Here is a 21044-nt window from a genome sequence, read left to right as displayed (position 1 = left end):
GGGTCCTGGACTGAAGTTGTGCTTCCAACCCATGGTCCCAGCCCACCAGGTGCAGACCCAGAACTGGGGTTCTTCTGTGATCACCCTTATTCTCCATAGGCTACATGCAAACCATGAACAGACGTAAAGTAGCAATAACAAAGGAAGGCCTTGCAGGTGACCAAAGGTACCTTTTCCTAAAGCTCCATCCACACACGCCAGGCGTTTCCTGATGAGAGCTTGTTTTCTGTGTCATAGAGTAGGAGGAGGGGTGGGGAGGGAAGCCCCCTGCATACACTGAACTGTCAGGAAAACATCCACTCGTTTTCAAACAAAAGTCTTTCTGGAGCGCAGTCTCGGTGGGAGGGATCATGTTCCCTGGACGGCTGTGGTTGTGCCTTACGGAGACAGTTCCTGGTTGCTCACAACTCCCCAGACAGCAGCAAGCAAGATGGAGCCACTTCCATAAATAATCATGTGCTAAGAGCCTGAAAGCTTCAAAAATACCGATGGGAAAAAAAGCAGCCATATGTTGTGACACTGGTCCTTTCCAAGCAGGGCCTGGCATTCAGATAGCCCCCATCTCAAGAACCTGGGATCCCCAGAGACCCCCAAGAGGTCTCCAGTGGTGAAGAAGGGGGGAAAAATAGGTTTTCCCAGTTGCTTGAAAAGCAAATATACTAGCCTATGTCCACATATGTACTCTTGCCTAGAAAATCCCATGGACGGAGGAGCCTGGTAGGCTGCAGTCCATGGGGTCGCTACAAGTCAGACATGACTGAGCAACTTCACTTTCACTTTTCACTTTCACACATGGAGAAGGAAATGGCAACCCACTCCAGTGTTCTTGCCTGGAGAATCCCAGGGATTGGGGAGCCTGGTGGGCTGCCGTCTATGGGGTCGCACAGAGTCGGACACGACTGAAGTGACTTAGCAGCAGCAGCAGCATGTCCACAAACACAGCACATCAACCATGGGGGAAGAGGCTGTACAGATGGGACCCCAGCATTGGGTCCCTCTCCCTCTGCATTTTTATCAGGTGAAAAGATCAAACTGAAGGCAGTCAGGGGCAGTGCTGAGGGTGTGGGGGAAGTGTGCACAGAGGTACTGGGCAATGACTTGGTTACCAGAGTGAGAATTCTAGCACCAGCAGGCTAACAGGATGTCAGCGAGGATGTGACTGCAGCTGAGCCCACTGCATGTGTCACTCCGGACTGGGACAGACCCATCTCACCCAACCAAATACTGGGGGGACCCAGCCTGGCCTGCTGGCCTGCTGCCTGCGGATCTCTGGTGCAGGAGGTTGACCAGAGAGCTGTCTTTGAGCAGGCGGGGGGTGTGTCTGGTGGAGGGGGTGTCAACTGGGAGGACAGAGGCTGGCTGAGCATTTCCCGCCTCCTGGCACTGGCCTGCAGTAGCACCCCACAGGCGGGGAGAGGGGGTTTCCCGGCACAGGCAGAGCCTGCCAGGACTGCATTCTGCAGGGGAGCCTGATCGGGAGGCAGAATAAGGCAAAAACAGTGTATTTCGGGGAAAATCCAAAATTATCTCCTCATGGCCTTGGCAATCCTGATGGGGTGTGGACTGGCCTTTGCTGAGTTGGGTTCTAGGCAGAGGGTCTTGAGGTGCAGGCTAGACTGTGCAACTTATTCCAGGCATGTGGGTGGCTCAAGCAGCCCCCCAGTCAAGCCTCTTCTGTTCTCTGGGGAATTTTCTGCCATCAGCACCACACCTAGGGCCTTCCAGGAGGAAAGCATATTGACCTGGTGACAGCCAGGATCGGAGATCCTGCAGTAGCAGCCCCCGGATCAGCAGGTGTTGACCGAGAAGGTGGGGACCACTGTAGTTTCACATCGTGGTCACCCTCATTTAGGAATGCAGCTCCACAGGAGTGAGTGGCCCCTGGGGTGAGTCCTCTACCCCTGCCCCCTTCAGGGTGTCTTCCATTCCCAACACCTATTAATACAATGGGCAACAAGCTATCTGTGAATTCCACAGGAGTCCTGCGTGAGTACCAGCAATAATTATCAATGTGGTTTACACAGTCAATAGACTTCTCATTGGACCTCACAGGAAGAGTCATCAGCACACACACCAGCCACACAAGGGCTGCTGCTTGGTGATCCATTATTGCTCTGGGAAAATGAATACCAAACTCTGGCCCTGATGAATGTTAGCTACTCACCTCTCTGTCTCCTGCTCTTCCTTTCTTTCCTTTTTATTAATTTTTTTTTCACCTCTCTGTCTCCTGCTCTTCCTTTCTTTCCTTTTTATTAATTTTTATTGGTGTATAGTTATTTTATAATGTTATTAGTTTCTGCTGTACAGCCAAGTGATTCAATTATACATATACATCTCTCCACTCTTTTTTAGATTCTTTTCCATATAGGTCATTACAGAGTATTGAGTGTAGTTCCCTGTGCTATGCAGTGTGTCCTTGTTGGTTATCTGTTTTATATATAATGCATGGGTCCTCATTCATGTCTGACTCTGCAACCCTATGGACTGTAGCCCTCCAGGCTCTTCTATCCATGGGATTCTCCAGGTAAGAATAGTGGAGTGGGTTGTCATTTCCTATTCCAGGGGATCTTCCTGAACCAGGGATAGAACCCGAGTGTCCTGCATCTTCTGCACTGGCAGGTGTATTCTTTACCTGCTGAACCACCTGGGAAGCCCCATCTTATGTATAGTACTGTATATATGTCAATCCCAATCTCCTAATTTATCCCTCCCCCCCTTTGATAACCATGTTTGTTTTTTACATCTGTGACTCTATTTCTATTTTATAAATAAGTTCGTTTGATCTACTTTTTAAGATTCCACATAAAAATGATAGCATATATTTGTCTTTCTCTGTATGACTTACTTAACACTTGATGAAAATCTCTAGGTCCATCCATGATGCTGCAAATGGCATTATTTAATTATTTTTTATGGTTAAGTAGTATACCATTGTATATGTACCACATCTTCTTTAACCATTCCTCTGTTGATGGACATTTAGGTTGCTTCCATGTGCTGGGCTATTGTAAACAGTGCTGCAATAAACGGTTGGGTATGTGTATCTTTTTGAATTATGGTTTTCTCCAGTTATATACCCACAAGTAGGATTCCTGGGACATATGGGCTCTATTTCTAGTTTTTTGAGGAACCTCCAAACTTCTCTACTTAGTGGCTATACCAATTTACATTCCCACCAACAGTGTAGGAGGGTTCCTTTTCCTCCACACAGCCTCCAGCATTTATTATTTGTAGATTTTTTATGCTGGCCATTTGTCTCCTGCTCTTTGCAACCGTAAGCGCATTCCAGAGGGTTAACTGCCTGAACCCAGAGCTGGGAGGGTGGCTCATCCAGGACTGCGCCAGCTCTCTCCCAGCCACGGTCTGGGGGATTTCTTCTGTGAACTTTCCATTCGGGAACACAGCTGCTAGTGTTCCACTTTGACTGCAGTGGAAGTGCACACCCCAAATCCTCTGTGGCGGGGGACATGGGGTAGGGAGGTATACACAGCAAGTGTCAGAGATGAGATCTCGCTGGGGTGGGGGTCGAAACTTCCATTATATAGATATTCCTTTTTTTTTGGCTGTGATGAGTCTTCATTGCTACATGGGCTTTCTCTAGCTGTGGTGAGCAGGAGCTACTCTAGCTGTGGTGCTCAGGCTCCTCATTGCCTTGGCTTCTCTCCTCTTGTGGGGGACGGGCTGTAGAGCACAGGCTCAGGAGTTGTGGCGCACAGGCTTAGTTGCTCCAAGATGTGTGGGATCTTCCTGGACTAGGGATCAAACCGATATCCCCTGCACTGGCGGGCAGATTCTGAACCACTGGACTGCCAGGAAAGTCCCCTCTATTACACATACTCTTATGAATGCAGCAAATATTAAATAATAAAAAGTTAAAGTTATTTGTTAAAATTACCAAAATGTTTTAAATAGCATAAATAGGAATTGGGGTTAGTTAAACGAACCATGTAACATCCAGTATGTTCCATATCCACTGTATTATTAAGTGAAAAGGCAGGTTATAAAGCAACATGCAAAGTATAATCACATTTTTCTTTTGGGCCACGCCATGTAGCTTGTGGGATCTTAGTTCCCCAACCAGGGACTCAACCTAGACCCCAGCAGTGAAAGTAGAGTCTAGTTCCTGGACCACCAGGGAAGTCCCCACATTTTAATTTTTAAAAGTGTTCTCTATAGCTATGTAATTGTGATTACATATTTATAAGCACAGAAAAAATACTGGTAAAAGACAAAGCTCAAGCACTTGCTATCTTTAAGCAGTGGAAAGCATAGGTTACTTTTGCTTACTTATTTTGGCTAATTCTCTAAATTTCAAAACTACTCAGGTATAATGTTTGGAATGAAAGACATATAAATACCGATGGCAGATTTGTGTTGATGTATGGCAGAAACTAACAGGATATTATAAAGCAATTATCCTCCAATTAAAACCATAATTAAAAATATTTCAATAGCAGTTTTGTGAGGCTAAAAACTTGCCCAAGCTAACTTGGGGGCACCTACCCCATCCCCAGGAGAGGTCCACCAGCTTTCATAGCAGTGCCTTCCAGGAGAGCAAAACCTGGACACACCCAAGGCCCCCTCATGCATCCACATAAGGAGGGACATGTCCACTCACTGTCTGGGCATCTGTGCAGTGACCAATGCAGAATCAAGGACTTTAACCTTAGGATATCCAGAAACACTGCTGAACAAAGAAGGCAAGCTGCAAACAGGAAGACTGCTGTAGTGGCCGGCTTGTGAAATCTGGAAAGCACCTGAAGCCATGACCCTATTCCTCGAGCATCAACATTGGTACCCATATCCTGGAGTCCAGAGGATGTGGGGAGGGCAGGCTCAAGGGCCCAAGGGGCTTTCACGGGTACCTTCAACACAGCATTTATTTAGGATTCGAGCTGGGTGGTGGGAGCTCTGAGGTTGTCTCCTTCTCCATATTTGCTTCAGGTGTGAAATGTTGGACAATTTTACACTGTCCACGGATGGGACCCGTGTGTGTCATTTGGGCTCCTCCACCAGGTCAGCAGGCTGTGCCTGTCCCAGGAGGAGCTCTGCTCCTGAAATACGGGTCCTGCCAGGGGGGCTGGCACCCGGAGCACAGCCACTGGCTGGGACACAAGCCATATGCAGTGACCAAAAATAAAAATAGAACTGTGAGGAGAGGAGGCAGGCACTGGGATCCTCAGAAACAAGAGAAATATTCATTGATATGAAACTATGGAGGATGTGGCCCTGAGGGCAGGAAGGGGTCCTGTTACCTGCTCTGGTACCATGAAGCATCCACCTGGGGGATGGGGGAGCTGTTATACTTGTCATTATTCTTATTCTTCACCCACCCCACCCCTAGCCCCTCTGGCACTGTGCTGTTAGGTAAATATTTGAAACTGGTCTTTTTCCCCTACTTGTATACAATAGGGTATACAGGATGCATGTTCCTTACACATGGACTGTAAAACTAATTGTGAAAGTGCCAGTGAAAATGCTTTACAAAGTAAAAGTAAAACAGCAAACTGTATTTACTCTGTGGATCGTGGCATGGTGAACTTTGGGAGTCATATGATCATAGCTTTCCTGTTTAACAGTTATGAATTTTAATCAAAGTAATACATATGAACAAGATTAAACAGCCAAATGTGCGTGTGTGTGCTCACACGTGTGTGCATGCATGCTGTCATGTCTGACACTTTGTGAGCCCATGGACTCTAGCCCTCCAGGCTCCTCTGTCCATGCGATTTCCCAGGCAAGAATACTGGAGTGGGCTGCCATTCCCTTTTCCAGGGGATCTTCTCAACTGATCAAATCTAACATCTCCTGTGTTTCCTGCATTGTCAGGCGGATTCTTTACCACTGAGCCACCTAAAAAAACAAATAATACCCTCCCAAAACGTAGTGATAAAATGTTTCTCTCTCCCCTACTCACCCCTGGCCCTCCCCCGGAAAGTTCCACCATTCCAGGGATAAGCCTTTTATATCATTTCTGTTTTTAAATATCTTGTTGGTTATTCCCTAAAGCCTCAGGGGAACACTTATCCGTCCTCGGGTTTTATGATTAACGGGCTTCCTGATATGAAGGCAGAGTCTTCTCTGTGAACCTACAGTCATCCTCATCTTGGATCATTCCAGGAAGATATTTTTAGCATCCAGGGCAAACTGGGTGAGCACATTTTACACACCAACAGTAGTTAAATATCATATCTCATTTTAGTTTGCCTTGTATCTGGAACTTAATTTTATACCTGTTTTTCTCTGTAGTTTTCATTTTTTAAAATTAACTTATTTACTTAATTTTTGGCTGTGCTGGGTCTTTGTTGCTCATGTAGTCTCACTGTCTGTTGCTGAGAGTGGGAGCTACTGTTGGTGGCAGAGCTCCGGCTCTGGAGCGTGGGCTCAGTAGAAAATGGTGCACAGGCTTAGTTGCTCTGTGGCTTGTGGAATCTTCCTGAACCAGGGATCAAACCCATATCCCCTGCACTGGCAGGCAGATTCTTAACCACTGGACCACCAGGGAAGTCCCTCTCTGTAGTGTTTAATGCCTTTCTTCCTTCTTGTTAGCAAACTAATAAGGTGCCTCAGCCTGAGCCTCAGCTTCTCTGTTTTAAGACCTCCTCCCCAGCCCTTTCCCTACTCTCATCCCTACCTGGCTGTGCAGAGCTGTCAACTCCGGGACTTTCTTTCCTGCCCCAGGACAGTAATTTTGGAATCCAAATACCATGTTTTTCTGTTTTCTTTATCACTTTGTTGAAAAACACCACTCATCTCACACACTAGTAAAGTCATGCTCAAAATTCTCCAAGCCAGGCTTCAGCAATATGTGAACCGTGAACTTCCAGATGTACAAGCGGGTTTTAGAAAAGGCAGAGGCACCAGAGATCAAATTGCCAACATCCGCTGGATCATGGAGAAAGCAAGAGAGTTCCAGAAGAGCATCTATTTCTGCTTCATTGACTATGCCAAAGCCTTTGACTGTGTGGATCACAGTAAACTGTGGAAAATTCTGAAAGAGATGGGAATACCAGACCACCTGACCTGCCTCTTGAGAAACCTGAATGCAGGTCAGGAAGCAACAGTTAGAACTGGACATGGAACAACAGACTGGCTCCAAATAGGAAAAGGAGTACGTCAAGGTTGTATATTGTCACCCTGCTTATTTAACTTATATGCAGAGTACATCATGAGGGACGCTGGGCTGGAAGAAGCACAAGCTGGAATCAAGATTGCTGGGAGAAATATCAATAACCTCAGATATGCAGATGACACCACGCTTATGGCAGAGAGTGAAGAGGAACTAAAAAGCCTCTTGATGAAAGTGAAAGAGGAGAGTGGAAAGGTTGGCTTGAAGCTCAACATTCAGAAAACAAAGATCATGGCATCTGGTCCCATCACTTCATGGGAAATAGATGGGGAAACAGTGGAAACAGTGTCAGACTTTATTTTGGGGGGCTCCAAAATCAGTGCAGGTGCTTAAGACGCTTACTCCTTGGAAGGAAAGTTATGACCAACCTAGACAGCATATTAAAAAGCAGAGACATTACTTTGCCAACAAAGGTCCGTCCAGTCAAGGCTATGGTTTTTCCCGTGGTCATGTATGGATGTGAGAGTTGGACTGTGAAGAAAGCTGATCACTGAAGAACTGATGCTTTTGAACTGTGGTGCTAGAGAAGACTCTTGAGGGTCCCTTGGACTTCAAGGAGATCCAACCAGTCCATTCTAGAGGAGATCAGTCCCGGGTGTTCATTGTAAGGACTGATGCTAAAGCTGAAACTGCAATACTTTGGCCACCTCATGTGACGAGTTGACTCACTGGAAAAGACTCTGATGCTGGGAGGGATTGGGGGCAGGAGGAGAAGGGGACGACAGAGAATGAGATGGCTGGATGGCATCACCGACTCAACGGACATGAGTTTGAGTGAACTCCGGGAGTTGGTGATGGACAGGGAGGCCTGGTGTGCTGTGATTCATGGGGTCGCGGAGAGTCGGACACGACTGAGCGACTGAACTGAACTGAACTGAATTGAGTAACTGTCCAGGAAAGGATGTGTGGGAGGCTTGCATGTTTTCAAATCCTCGAAGGTGTGACGATACTGACGTTCTGCCGCATACGTGACTGGTAATTTGGCCGAGTACAAGCTGACCTTGTTTTATTGCATCTCAAAGATATTTTGATTTTTACAAGTTGAAGGTCTGTGGCAATGCTGCATTGTCAGATGACAGCATTTTTTTAGCAATGAAGTGTTTTTAATTATGGAAGAGGAAATGACAACCCACTGCAGTATTCTTACAGGGAAAATCCCATGGACAGAGGATCCTGGCAGGCTACATACAGTCTGTCCATAGGGTTGCACAGATTTGGACATGATTGAGCAACTAAACAACAAACAATTTTTAATTACTGTGTGTACAATTTTAGACAATGCTACTGCACACTTCCTAAAGTATAAACATAAGTTTTATAGACACTGGGAAATCTCCAAATTCATGTGACTCACTTTATTGCAGTATTTACTGTGGTGGTTGGCTCTGAATGCTCAGTGTTTCCAAGGTCTGCCTATATGGAAAACTGGGTTCAAAATACTTACTATCTTCTTACACCCAGTGCTTCTGATGGGAAGTCTGGTCCCTCTCTGATTCTCGCTCCTTTGCAGCCAACATTTTATTTTTACCCTCTGGAATCCCACTCAAATCATGTTCATTATGTCCCAGACACTGTTCTACACCCCTGACCTGTGCCAACAAGCTAGATTCCCACAATAGCCAGTTTACAGATGAGAAGATAGAGTTGTCTTTGGATAGTCAAAACACCATCTGCATGGCTGAAAGGAGAGCAAGCCTGTTCCGTGGCCACAGTGGGGAGAGCGCACTCTCAGATCAGGGCAACTTCCCTGGGGAATCAAGCCACAGGCAGGCCTGGGTGTTCACCCCCACCAGGGAGTATTGTGTATCCATCAAAAAGCAGGGCACAGGGACTTCCCCAGTGGTCCAGTGGTTAAGACACTGCCTTCCAATGCAGAGGGACAAAGGTTCAATCCCTGGTCAGATCCCATATGCCTTGTGGTACGGCCAAAAAAAATAAACATTAAAAAAAAAAAAACAGGGCACAGATGGGAACAGCCAGCATTAGAGGGTCCTAAGTCTTGTGGTTTGTTTTTTTTTAAAGGTAAAATGTCAGATAGAACCTATAAGATACTACCTCTTATAGGTAGAAAGTAGAGGATATTAAAATTTTTTTTGTATATCAGTTTTTGCAAAAAGAAGCCATGTGGCTGTGGGCAGAGGGGATTCGCGTGGTAGCAAGATTTCTCTAGGTGTATTTTTTTTCCTATAACAACTTTATTGAGATATAATCTATATATCATACAGTTCACCTATTTGATGTACACAGTTCACAGGATTTTAGTATATTCCCAGGCACATGCAACCATCACTACAAGGTTAGATCATTTTCATCCAGTCTGAAGGTGGCCCCTGCATCTACTTTTCCTTCTCTCCTCATTGCCATCACCCTTCTCTTTTCTCTCTTTGATGTTCCCTGCCTCCCCCATTGGGCTTCCCTGGTAGCTCAGTTGGTAAAGAATCCGCCTGCAATGCAAGAGACTCCGGTTCGATTCCTGGGTCGGGAAGATCCCCTGGAGAAGGGATAGGCTACCCACTCCAGTATTTTTGGGCTTCCCTCTGGCTCAGACAGTAAATAATCCTCCCACAATCCAGGAGACCTGGGTTTGATCTCTGGGTTGGGAACATCCCCTGGAAGAGGGCATGGCAACCCAGTCCAGTTTTCTTGCCTGGGAAACCCCCATGGACAGAGGAGCCTGGTGTGCTACAGTCCATGGGGTCTCAAAGACACGATGGAGTGACTAAGCACAGCCCAGCCTCCTGCCGAGTGTCTGCAGATGGCTTCTGGGTGCCTGGGGCAGCGTCTGATACAGGAGTAAGTTGTTTGTTATTGTTGCTCAGTCGCTAAGTCGAGTCCGACTCTTTGCAACCCCATGGATTGCAGAATGCCAGGCTTCCCTGTCCTCCACTGTCTCCCGGAGTTTGCTGAAACTATGGGAGTAAGTGCCTAATACAAATTCACCCAAGTTCACCGAGTGCACATATTGGACCGTAAAGGACCGTGTTGGAAGCATTGCTTGATAGGTGAGAAAACAGGCTCCTGAGCTCACTTGGCCAGTGTCACCCTCCCCCCCACCCCTCACCCCTACCTTGTGAACCCACTGGGCCTCCTCCTTCCTCCAGTCCATGTCTTGCCTTTGACCCTGCCGCCCAGACAGCCCGGGGTCATTTCCCACGGAGTCGAAATTTAGAAATTGCCTGGGGTGGGGGAGGGTGTTGAGGGAGGCCAGGGCCTGGAGGTCAGGTTAGGGCAGTGGCATGCTTGGCAGACAGGTAGGTCACCTGGCATTGGGCCCAGGCCACGCCCGGCGTAATTACGTAATTACCGTAATTACCAGACAGGAGCCAAGCGAGCTGCTGGACCGCGCCCACGGGGACTCGATGAGCAAGGCCTGGGGCGCGGCACCTCCGCTCCCCACGGGACGCCGCGTTGGCTTCGGGGCTGAGAAGTCCAGTAGGCCGGAAGCCCGGGCCCGGCCCTCCAGGGAGGGGCACTGGGGCGGCTCCGAGGCCACATCCCACATCCCACTCGCTTGTCTGTTCTGGTTCTGGCAGGTTCTTGGGCCTGGCCCCCCTTCCCGGCAGACACTGCTTCTGGGTTCCCGGCTCTGACAGCTAGCTAGGCAGTCACTCGACCTCCCCAGGCCTCGGACTCCGCATCTTTATGGGTTCGTTGCCAGGATTAAATGAACTGATATGTGTACAGCTGGAAGCCAGTTTTCTTAGTAACGTTGCTGCTGCTGCTGCTGCTGAGTCACTTCAGTCGTGTCCGACTCTGTGTGACCCCATGGACGGAAGCCCACCATGTTCCCCCGTCCCTGGGATTCTCCAGGCAAGAACACTGGAGTGGGTTGCAAAACGTTATTAGGGACCAAACCCGGTTCTTGGCACCTCATACACGCAGAGGGATGAACCTGACAGACGAATAAGGGGGGGCAGAGTGTGGGGTCTGCAGACTCCTCGACTCTTCCTGGGGTCCCCACCCCCTCTTCCGTCTGTTTCCCTCCTGCCTTTGGCAAGACTCCTTCCAGGGCAAACACCACCTTAGATCTGCCATCCTGGCTAGAGCTGAGATTGTCTTCGTTTCATGCCGTATGGGGCCGCAGAGCCGTAATTAGCCTAATAAGGAGCCTGCTGCACGCACGTCTGCGCTTGGGCTCCGCTCCGACAGCTACCCGGTAATTTGCCAGACCGCTCGACTAAGGCCTTTGCCTGGACAGGTCCCACCACTAACCAAGCCAGGTTCGGGCGGGGCGGTAATGATGTTATTTTCCAGGCTTCCGCCCCCACGCGTGTGAGAGCCCAGCCCCACGGGCAGGGCCGTTTCCGCCCGGGAATAAGCTTCAGGGCACGGGGCTGTGAGGACCTGTGACAAGCGGAGGGGAGAAGCCGCCCCCTAACGCGGAGCCAGCTGCTGGCTTTGGTCTGCTCAGGTGGGGAGGTGGGGAGCCGCCCGGTGTTGGGGTCAGCCCTTCAGCCAGCACCTGGACTCCCATCCAGTGCCTGTTCTGGGCACGTGATCAGGGTGGCTTCCCCTCTTCTCACAATGGTACAGGAATGGCCTTGGAGGTAATAGCCAGTGCCCATGTGCTGTGCAAGTGGCCAGTGCCTCTGGGGGCTGCTCACATCCCCAGTGCCCACCCAGGACCCTCTGAGCCACCTTTGCCATGGGGTCACAGTGTAAGGTACATTGCCCGCAGTCTCCAGACACTGGAGAGACCAAGCAGAAAGCCCAAGTTTTAGAAGCCGCGAGTCAGGAGGTAGAGACCTCACCATGGTGCCCATCTCCCCGCCTGCCCAGGGCAGCCACACATGCCCCCGTGGGCAGAAGGGCCCTGTAGCCAGATCTGGGAAGCAGAGGGCCAGCCCAGATGCCTACAACATGCTCACTCACTGGGCTCTTTGATCCACCCCACTGGGCGGGCCTGCATCAGTGGAGAGGTTTCCATGGAGACGGTGCTGAGGGAGACAGCCCCAGCCCTACCCCCAGCCCTACCCCAAGCAGCCTGTGTGTCCCGGGCAAAGCCCTGCTTGCTCCCCTTCGCAGCCTTCCAGGAGGAGGTGGCACCAAGCCCCCCCTGGCCTGGCTTACCCAATCCCCCTCCGACAGGGCAGAGCTCCCTTTGGAAATGAAAGGGATCCCTCAGCCCTGCCCCTCCTGAGAAGGAAAGCTCACCAGGTTGGGTGTCTGCTCCCCTGCATTTTCTGGAGTCCATGTGCCAAACCATCAGAGAAGCAGGCCCACACAGGTGCCGGGCTGGCCCCAGGAGGTCCTGGACCAGGACTGCCGCCCCAGGTCCAGGCCCAGGCCTGCTGCCTTTATACCCAGACCTGGCCCAAGGTGCTGAAGACTAACTGCCGTCCACGGGCTGGGTGCCAGACAGGGGTAAGCTCTGAGTCAGAGTGGCTCACCTCTGTGCATATGCGGGGTGTGCCGGCTGCACGGCCCAGGGGTGCTGGCCACTGGAAGGGAGGGTCCTGTGGCCCAGGCAATCATCAGGCCTCAGGCCTGGCCTGTCCCGGCACACCAGGCTGGGAGGAGCTGAGAGCCTGGCTCTGAGCCCCATACCTCCCTGCCTGGTCCTCTCAACGGGCCTTTTCCTGGATGACCTTCACAGCTTTCATTATCCCTGTGTTCTACTGTGCTGCCTGTGGAGAGGGTGGTTCAGACCACCGAGCATCCATCGGTGTGGCCTGGACCCACAGACCGCTCAAGTGGTTCTCAGTACCTACCAGGGGTGGTCCTACTCCCAGGCCACCCTCCCCTCCCTCTGCCTGGGGTTTCTCACTGAGAAAGGGATGTCTTCACAGTCATTCTCTCCCAGCATCGCTGGAGTGAGGGTCACCTTCACTTTTTTTTTAATTGCTCCCATTACTTTTTCTTTTTAAGTTTTCTTAAAAAAATATGAACCATTTTTAAAGGTTTTATTGAATTCATTACACTATTGCTTCTGTTTTATGGGTTTTTTTTGGGGGGGTCACAAGGCATGTAGGATCTTAGCTCCCGCCAGGGATTGAAACCCCACCCTCAGTCTTGGAAGGTAAAAAGTCTTAACCACTAGACCACTGGGAAAGTCCCCTACCTCCACTTTCATGCTTGTATTTTAATTGGGGAAGGGGCAGTAAACCTCTAAGCCTGCATTTCAGGTGGTGATTAGGATGAAAAGGAAACAATAATGAAGAGAAGGGGACCTGAGTGGAGGGGGCTCAGCAGCCATAAAGGGGTTGATCAGGAAGGCCTCCCTCAACACGGGATGTTTAAATAAGGACCTGGACCAGGTGAGCTAAGGAGCCTAGCAGATGACTGGGCAGAGTTTCCAAATAGAGAAGGGCAAAGGCAAGCTGCAGAGGTTGATGAGGCTGGTGAGAGGAGGGCAGAGGGTGACGAGGCCCATGGGCTAAGAAGAAATGTTTCTGGTCTTAGGGTTAGGGAATGGATAAAGAAGATGTGGTGCATACATACAATGGACTATTACTTAATCATAAAAAGGATCAAAACTAGGTCATTTGTAGAGACTCGTGACTTAGTCTCTGTGGATGGACCTAGAGACTATCATGGAGGGAAGTTAAGTCAGAAAGAGAAAAACAAATAATGTATATTTAACCCATATATGTGGAATCCAGAAAAATAGTGCTGATGAACCTATTTGTGAAACAGAAATAGAGATGCAGACATAGAAAATGGACCTGTGAACGTGGGCAGGGAGGGGACTGTTGGATAAACTGGGAGAATAGCATTGACATATACACACCACCATGTGTAAAATAAGTAGTGGGAGGCTGCTGTATAACCGAGAGCTCAGCTTAGTGCTCCCTAATGACCTAGAGGGGTGGGATGATGCGGGGTGAGGAGTGGGAAGAAGGCAAGAAACAGCATCATCATCTATGTGTGTTGTTGTTATTTAGTTACTAAGTTGTATCCCACTCTTTTGTGACCCCATCGACAAAGGCATGCCAGGCTCCTCTGTCCATGGGATTTCCCAGGTAAGAATACTGGAGTGGATTGCCATTTCCTTCTCCAGGGGATCTTCCCAACCCAGGAATCGAATCGGGGTCTCCTGCATTGCAGGCGGATTCTCTACCAACTGAGCTATCAGGAAAGCCTGGGAAGGGGGTTGGGGCTACAGATTAAGCTCTATAAAAACTCTTTAACGAGGAGATGAGATGAGCTTCAGGGTGAGTGAGCATGTCCACCTGTCGGGGTGGACGTAGCTGGGTGATGCAGCCCAGCTCCACAGGGACAGAAACATTGGCTCTTGGACCCCTCCAGACCTCCCCCAATGTACCTCCTAACCTGTGTCCTTTAAACGCCATTTACATTAAACTGGTGCTTGTAAGTCAGTGTTCCTCTGAATTCTGTGAGCAGCTGTAGCAAATTAATTGAAGCTGAAGAGCAGGTTTCGAGCCCCTCCAATTTATAGCTAGTTGGTCAGAAGCACAGATGACAACCTGGGCTTGGGAGTGTCTGAAGTAGGGGCTGTCTTGCAGGACTGAACCCCTAACCTGTGGCATCTGGTGCTCTCTCCTGGTAGATGATTTCAGGAGGGAATTAAATTTGTTGTAGGAAGGGGGACCCCTTCCGGGGCCCAAGAGTAGGCTGTTGTCCAAGGAGATACACATACTGACAAAGCAAGAGACTTTATTGGGAAGAGGCTCCTGGGCAGAAAGAAGGAGGTTAAGAGAACCCAGGAGGACTGCTCTGCCATGTGGCTCCCAGTCTTAAGGTTTATGGTGATGGGGTTAGGGTCTGGGTTGTCTCTGGCCAATCATCTTGCTTGGCACATGGGAGGGGACCCTGGGCTTGGGACTGAGTCTTCTGAAGAGCTGACTGCCTCCCATGCCTCTGGGACAGTCCTGTGCATGCGTGCTAAGTTGTTTCAGTCATGTCACTGTTTGTGACCCCATGAACTGTAGTCCGTCAGGCTCCCCTGTCCATGGGCTTCTCCAGGCGAGAATACTGGAGTGGGTTGCCATTTCCTTCCCCAGGGGGTCTTCCCAACCCATGGATCAAACCTGGGTCTCCTGCATTGCAGATGGATTCTTCATTGTCTGAGCCACCAGGGAAGTGGTACAGACAGAGATGTTGGGCAGACAATACGGGCCCAGGTTCCCCTAGGTAGCCACAGATAACAAAGGCCCTGGAAAGGCAGCTTCAGTCAGAGGAGGTGGAAAGGCTCAGTACGGGGTGGGGGGTAGTTGGGGGTGGAGGGGGCTGAGCACAAAGGCAGCAGGACTCAGTGCTTCCCTCCCCCAGCCAGCAAGCACATGTTCCAGACAATCAGCCTGGGATAGGAGCTGTACCCCCCACGGCAGGAAGCCCAGGGTGGAGCTGGGGAAGCAGACACCAGACAGCATGTTATCTGGAATTCTCTGCAGGGCAGGCCTCCCAGGGAAGGAAGAAACGCTCTAGCCCAGCCCACAGCATTGACAGGGCCTCATCCAAACAAGGGACGGGAAATGTGGGGAAGCTGCTGTGGAAAAAGTTTGCACTGGGGGTCGGGCCAGCATCCCCGTGACCCATCCCTTCTTTCTTGGGGGCCCTTGCAAGTCCAGCTCCACCAGAACCAAGGCACAGGGCCCAGACCCCAAGGACGGGAGGAAAGGTGGCTGTGGGTGGTTTTCCGTTTATTTTCTCTGCACAGCATTGTCGTCAACTCCAGCGGACGGCCTCCCCTGGCCCCCGTGATGTCTGGGGATACAGGAGTCCCTGATTCTCTTAGAGCTTCTTCTGCTGGGAACCACCCTGGGGGAGAGCCTCCGCTTCGGGCTTGGTAATGTCTTCAAAGCTTCAAAGGCTGCAATGAAACCTGGTGCCTGGCAAGTGATGGCTCATTAACTCTGGCCCTATAATAATTATTATTTTTTAATTAATTTATTTATTTTGGTTGGGCTGGGTCTTCACTGCTGTGCAGGCTTTTCTCTAATTGCTGAGATCTAGGGCTGCTCTCTGGTTGTGGTACGTGGGCTTCTCATTGCGGTGGCTTCTGCTGTTGCAGAGCATGGGTTCTAGGTCACACGGGCCTCAGTAGTTGTGGTTCCTGGGTACGAGAGCACAGGCGCAGTAGTTGTGGCACCCAGGCTTACTTGCTCTGCATCATGTGTGATCTTCCTGGATCCAGGACTGAACACACCCATGTCTCCTGCACTGGCAGGTGGATTTTTTTTTACCACTGAGCCACCAGGGAAGACCCTGGCCCCAGAATTCTTGTCTCCAGACAGAGAATGACAGGCCCAGAAAGGGTGTCATCACGCTTTCCAGCTGCTGTAACAAAGCAGCACAGACTGGGTGGTTGATGAACAATAGAAATATACTTCTCACTGTCTGGAGGCTGGAAGTCTGAGATTGAGGTGCCTATAGGGTTGGGTGAGGGCCCTCTTCTGGGTGACAGATTTCTCACTGTGTCCTCACAAAGGCAGAAGGGACAGTCTAAGGAGCTCTTATAATCTCTAATGAACAATCTCTAAACCCATTGATGTGGTCTTCACGACCTAAGCACCCACCAAATAAAGCATCACACTGAGTATACAGATTCCAACATGTGGGGGACACGATGCTCAGACCATAGCAGAGGTGGGGGGTGACTGGGCCACCTGAGCTACAGACAGTAGACTGGCTGTCTTCCCAAGTGCCCGGGGCATGCAGGCCACTGGGAGAGTAAACTCAGGGTGGCGATGTGTTGCCTGCTTGGGCTCCCTCAGTGGGCCCCATTATATCTACTCTTTTCTAATAATGGAACCTTTGATTTTGAGAGTGGCACATGGCTATCTGAACCAATTCTGACCAATGGGGTATGAGTGGCATCACCAAGAATAACTTCCATTCCAGGAATTCTGCTGCTAGAATGTCAAAATGATGACTGGAGCTGAAGCCGTCACGTTGTGCCATGAGATAATCCTAGGAATGGAAGCTGCACATAGGTGAGGCTGGGAATGGTGGAGCCAGAGCCTCAATATGCTGCAGCCTCCTTCACAGACCTTCCTTCTCACACATGGAGAAACTGGTGTCTTGTTTAAGTCACTGTTGTTTTAGGATATCTTTCACTCACAGCTGAAGACAGTCCTAGCTGCTATACCACTTTCAGAGATTTTAGAGTGAATTACATTTCTCATGAAAAAAGTCAGCCAGTGATTACAAGTGAGCTCACTGCACAGGAGCACCGTAGCTAAGCTCAGGCAGTTTACTTAGGGATGACCCTGGTCTTGTCAGGGACAAGGCCTCCTACACATGGCCATGTTACCATGACTGTGGTGACAATGGTGTGTGTCTGTGTCTTGTTCAGTCACTCAGTCGTGTCCAACTCTTTGTGACCCCATGGACTGCAGCACCCCAGGCTTCCCTGTCCTTCACTATCTCCCAGACTTTGCGCAAACTCTTGTCCATGGTGTCGATGATGCCATCCAACCATCTTGTCCTCTGTCAAGAGGATAAGGCTTCTCCTCCTGCCCTCAGTCTTTGTCAGCATCAGGGTCTTTTCCAATGAGTTAGCTCTTCGCATCAGGTGGCCAAAGTATTGGAGCTTCAGCTTCAGCATCAGTCCTTCCAATGAATATTCAAGACTGATTTCCTTTAGGATTGACTGGTTTGAATTCCTTGCAATCCAAGGGACTCTCAAGAGTATTTCCCAGCACCACAGTTCAAAAGCATCAATTCTTTATGGTCCAACTCTGGGACTTACAGGTGCTCAAGAGAAGGAAACCAGCTCAGGTGTCCAGGGGGAGATGAAGCACCCTTTTACTCTCCTCCCCTCTCCACCCCCCCCCCCCGGAAATGGCAACTGAGCACCATCCCAAGCAGACCCGAGGGATGGGCGAGGTGCACAGGTGAGTAACAGTGGTCTCCTGCCTGACATACTTTCAGAAAATAAAAACAGACATGACTGTATAGATTTGTAAGCCAAGGTAGAGGAGACTGCAGCTCAGCCCGAGTGCAGGAGGCAGCCCGGGTAGATGTGCTAGGCTCCCCAGCACCTGGGGAGGCTGCAAGCTCAGAGTCTGCAATTGATGAACAGGACTGGCTGGGGTTTTCCTGCAGGGAAGGGGAGTGATGGTGGAGGGACTGTCCACAGAGCCTCGGGATGAGCACTCCGCTTGCTTGGAAGTTCCACCAGAAGGCTGGCATTGTCTGGTTTGGGCTTGGAAGTGACCCTGGGGTTATCACTGGCCAGGTCTCTGGGGTGGAGAGGCCCAACCCCCTCCACTGAAGGCTACGGATAACATATTACCAATGAGTCTGTCTTTGGACGGAGCTGGAGCCAACCTTCCCGGGAAGGGGTGAGGCCTGCTGAGGAAACAGCCCTAGACCACAGGGGGAAACTTGCTGGCTGTCCAAATGCCTCGGTCTCGGATGTGCAAACTGGCAACTGAGAGGAATAGTCACCACAAGAGAGAAGGACCTGGATTAACCAAGTAAGAGCCATCTCGGGAAGACAGATAATAAAGGCGACGAGCAGAACTTAGAAATCATAGTTAACGTTTCAGAGATGTTTGAGGAGGTACTGCATTCACAAAACAAGAACAGGTAGCCAGAAAAAGGAAAAGTCAGGGAACAAGAAAAAGTTCAGAGAGATTAAAAATGTGATTGTCATACAAAAAATCAGGAAAAGGACTGGAAAACAGAGTTAAGGAAACTTCCCAGACTAGGGCAAAATGATGAAAAATATGAGAGACAGTTAAGAGTTGTGTGGTATCAGTCCAGGATATCCAAAATATGTCTAATAGAAGTTCAGAAGCTAATAGGATTCAGTTTAAGCAGTGCTTAGGGAGAAATTTATAGCTTTAAATGCCTACATTAAGAAAGAGAGGGATTTCCCTGGTGGTACAGTGGTTAAGATTCTGTGCTTCCAGTGCAGGAGGCACAGGTTCTATCCCACATGCCAAGAGGCCAAAAAAAAAAGAAAGAGGAAAAACCTCCAAATGAATAATCTAACATCTAATCTTCCAACTAAAAACACTGGGGGAAGAAAGGAGAGAAATAAATCTTAACAAGGCAGAAGGAAAAAAATAATAAAGATTACAACAGAAATTAGTGAAACAGAGAATCTAAAAACAATAGAAAATTCAGTGAAACCAAAAGCTGGTTCTTTGAAAAGTTCAACAAAATTGACAAACCTTTAACTAGATTGACTAAAAAAAGGAGAGAAGATTCAAATTACTAGACTCAGAAAGGAGAGAGAGGACATTGCTATCAACTTTATGGAAATAAAAAGGATCGTAAAGGAATACTATGAACGGTTCTATATCAGCAAGTTAGAAAACTTAGATGAAATCAACCAACTCCTAGAAAGATACCAATTACCAAAACTGACTTAAAAAGAAATAGATGGAGCTTCCCAGAGGGCTCAGTGGTTAAGAATGCGCCTGTCAATGCAGGGTACACAGGTTCAATCACTGGTCTGGGAAGATCCCACATGCCTCAGGGCAACTAAGGTGCGTACAACTACTGAGCCTGTGCTCTAGAGCCCGTGCTCTGAAACCAGAGAAGCCACCATCATTAATGAGAAGCCCCAGCATGGCAACAAAGAGTAGTCCTGGCTTGCCATAACTAGAGAAGAGCCCTCGCAGCAACGAAGACCTAACACAGCCAAAAAATAAATAAATAAAATTATTAAAAAATCATTTGCCAAAATCCAACACCCCTTCATGATAAAAATTACTCACAAAGCTAAGAAACAAAAGGAAATATCCTCCACCCTATAAAGGCATCTGTGAATCACCCACAGGTAGCATCGTACTTGGTGAAAGACTGGACCCTTACTCCTCAGATCAGGACCAAGACTGCTTTTGCCACGTTTATTCAAAGTGTGCTGGAGACCGAGCTGTGTAGCTGTCATCACTGGACATAAGAATGCCTGGTCAACCATAAAACCATTTCAGGAAGTGCTTCCTGGGAATGCCAGGGAAAGAAATCAAGGGAAGTGGGGCCAGAAATCCAGGGAGGGAGGAGAGACTGCTGGGATGCCTCTGACTGGTGTTGATCGCTTATAGTTTTTTGTTTGTTTTGTTTGGGGGTTATTTTTTTGGCCATGTAGCATGTGGGATCTTAGCCAACCAGAGATCGAATCTGTGCCCCCTGCAATGGAAGTCTTTAGTCTCAATCACTGGGTCACCAGGGAAGTCCCTGAGCACTTAACATTTTAAGTGTTTTTCTGGATGTTATATTATATTCACAATAAAGAGGGAAAATAGGAGGAGAGAGATGAGAGCAAGTGTGAAACCCTTCCATGCCATGTTATTGGAGGCAGATGTGGAGTTGAGACTTTTTTCCCTGGTTCGTGGTCATATTTGAAGACCTCTTCCCCACCTTACCCACCTCATCATCATCATCCCCCAGGAGAGGGGGTCCCCTTAAACATTGGTTGTACATCACTGCCGCCCAGGCAGACACAGCCTCTGACCCAAACAAGACGTTCTGTGCTGGCCGGACAACCATGCCCAGCTGTCCTCCTTAGACATACGTCTTCCGGCCTCTTCTCAGGCAAAGTCATCCTGGTTTTTTTGCTTGTTTGTTTTTTTTTTTTTTTCCCTTGGTTTTTAAAATTGAAAAAAAATTTTTTTCGTAAGTTCATCTTAATTGGATGTTAGGTAGTGTGGATTTTACCATAATGGAGGCTTGATATTTTTGTATTTTGAGAAATATTCTTGAGGTTTTTATTCTAAGATGCACCTAAGTTACTCAGAAACTTTTTGATCTTTTTTGGTCTTGCTTTTGTGATTTGTCAGGTGAGTTTAGAGCTGAGCTCAGTCTAGACCGGAGAGTCTGGTTTAACCCTGAGCACCCCTCCCACCCCCGCTATTCAGTGAATCCGTTACTCAGTGAATGTGAGGTTCCAGTCTGGCTGGTGGGGGTGAAGCCCCGTGTGAACACCCGGCCCTGGTCTCTGCTCCTTACAGTGCTCTTCACAGGCATGTGCGCATGCCTCCAGGGAGCACTCTGCACA

This window comes from Moschus berezovskii, chromosome 21 (assembly GCF_049115385.1).
Source record: "Moschus berezovskii isolate FMDL1 chromosome 21, NW_MosBer_1.0, whole genome shotgun sequence".
In the NCBI taxonomy this organism is placed as follows: Eukaryota; Metazoa; Chordata; class Mammalia; order Artiodactyla; family Moschidae; genus Moschus; species Moschus berezovskii.
The sequence above is the reverse complement of the archived record's forward strand: the minus strand, read 5'-3'. Positions refer to the sequence as shown.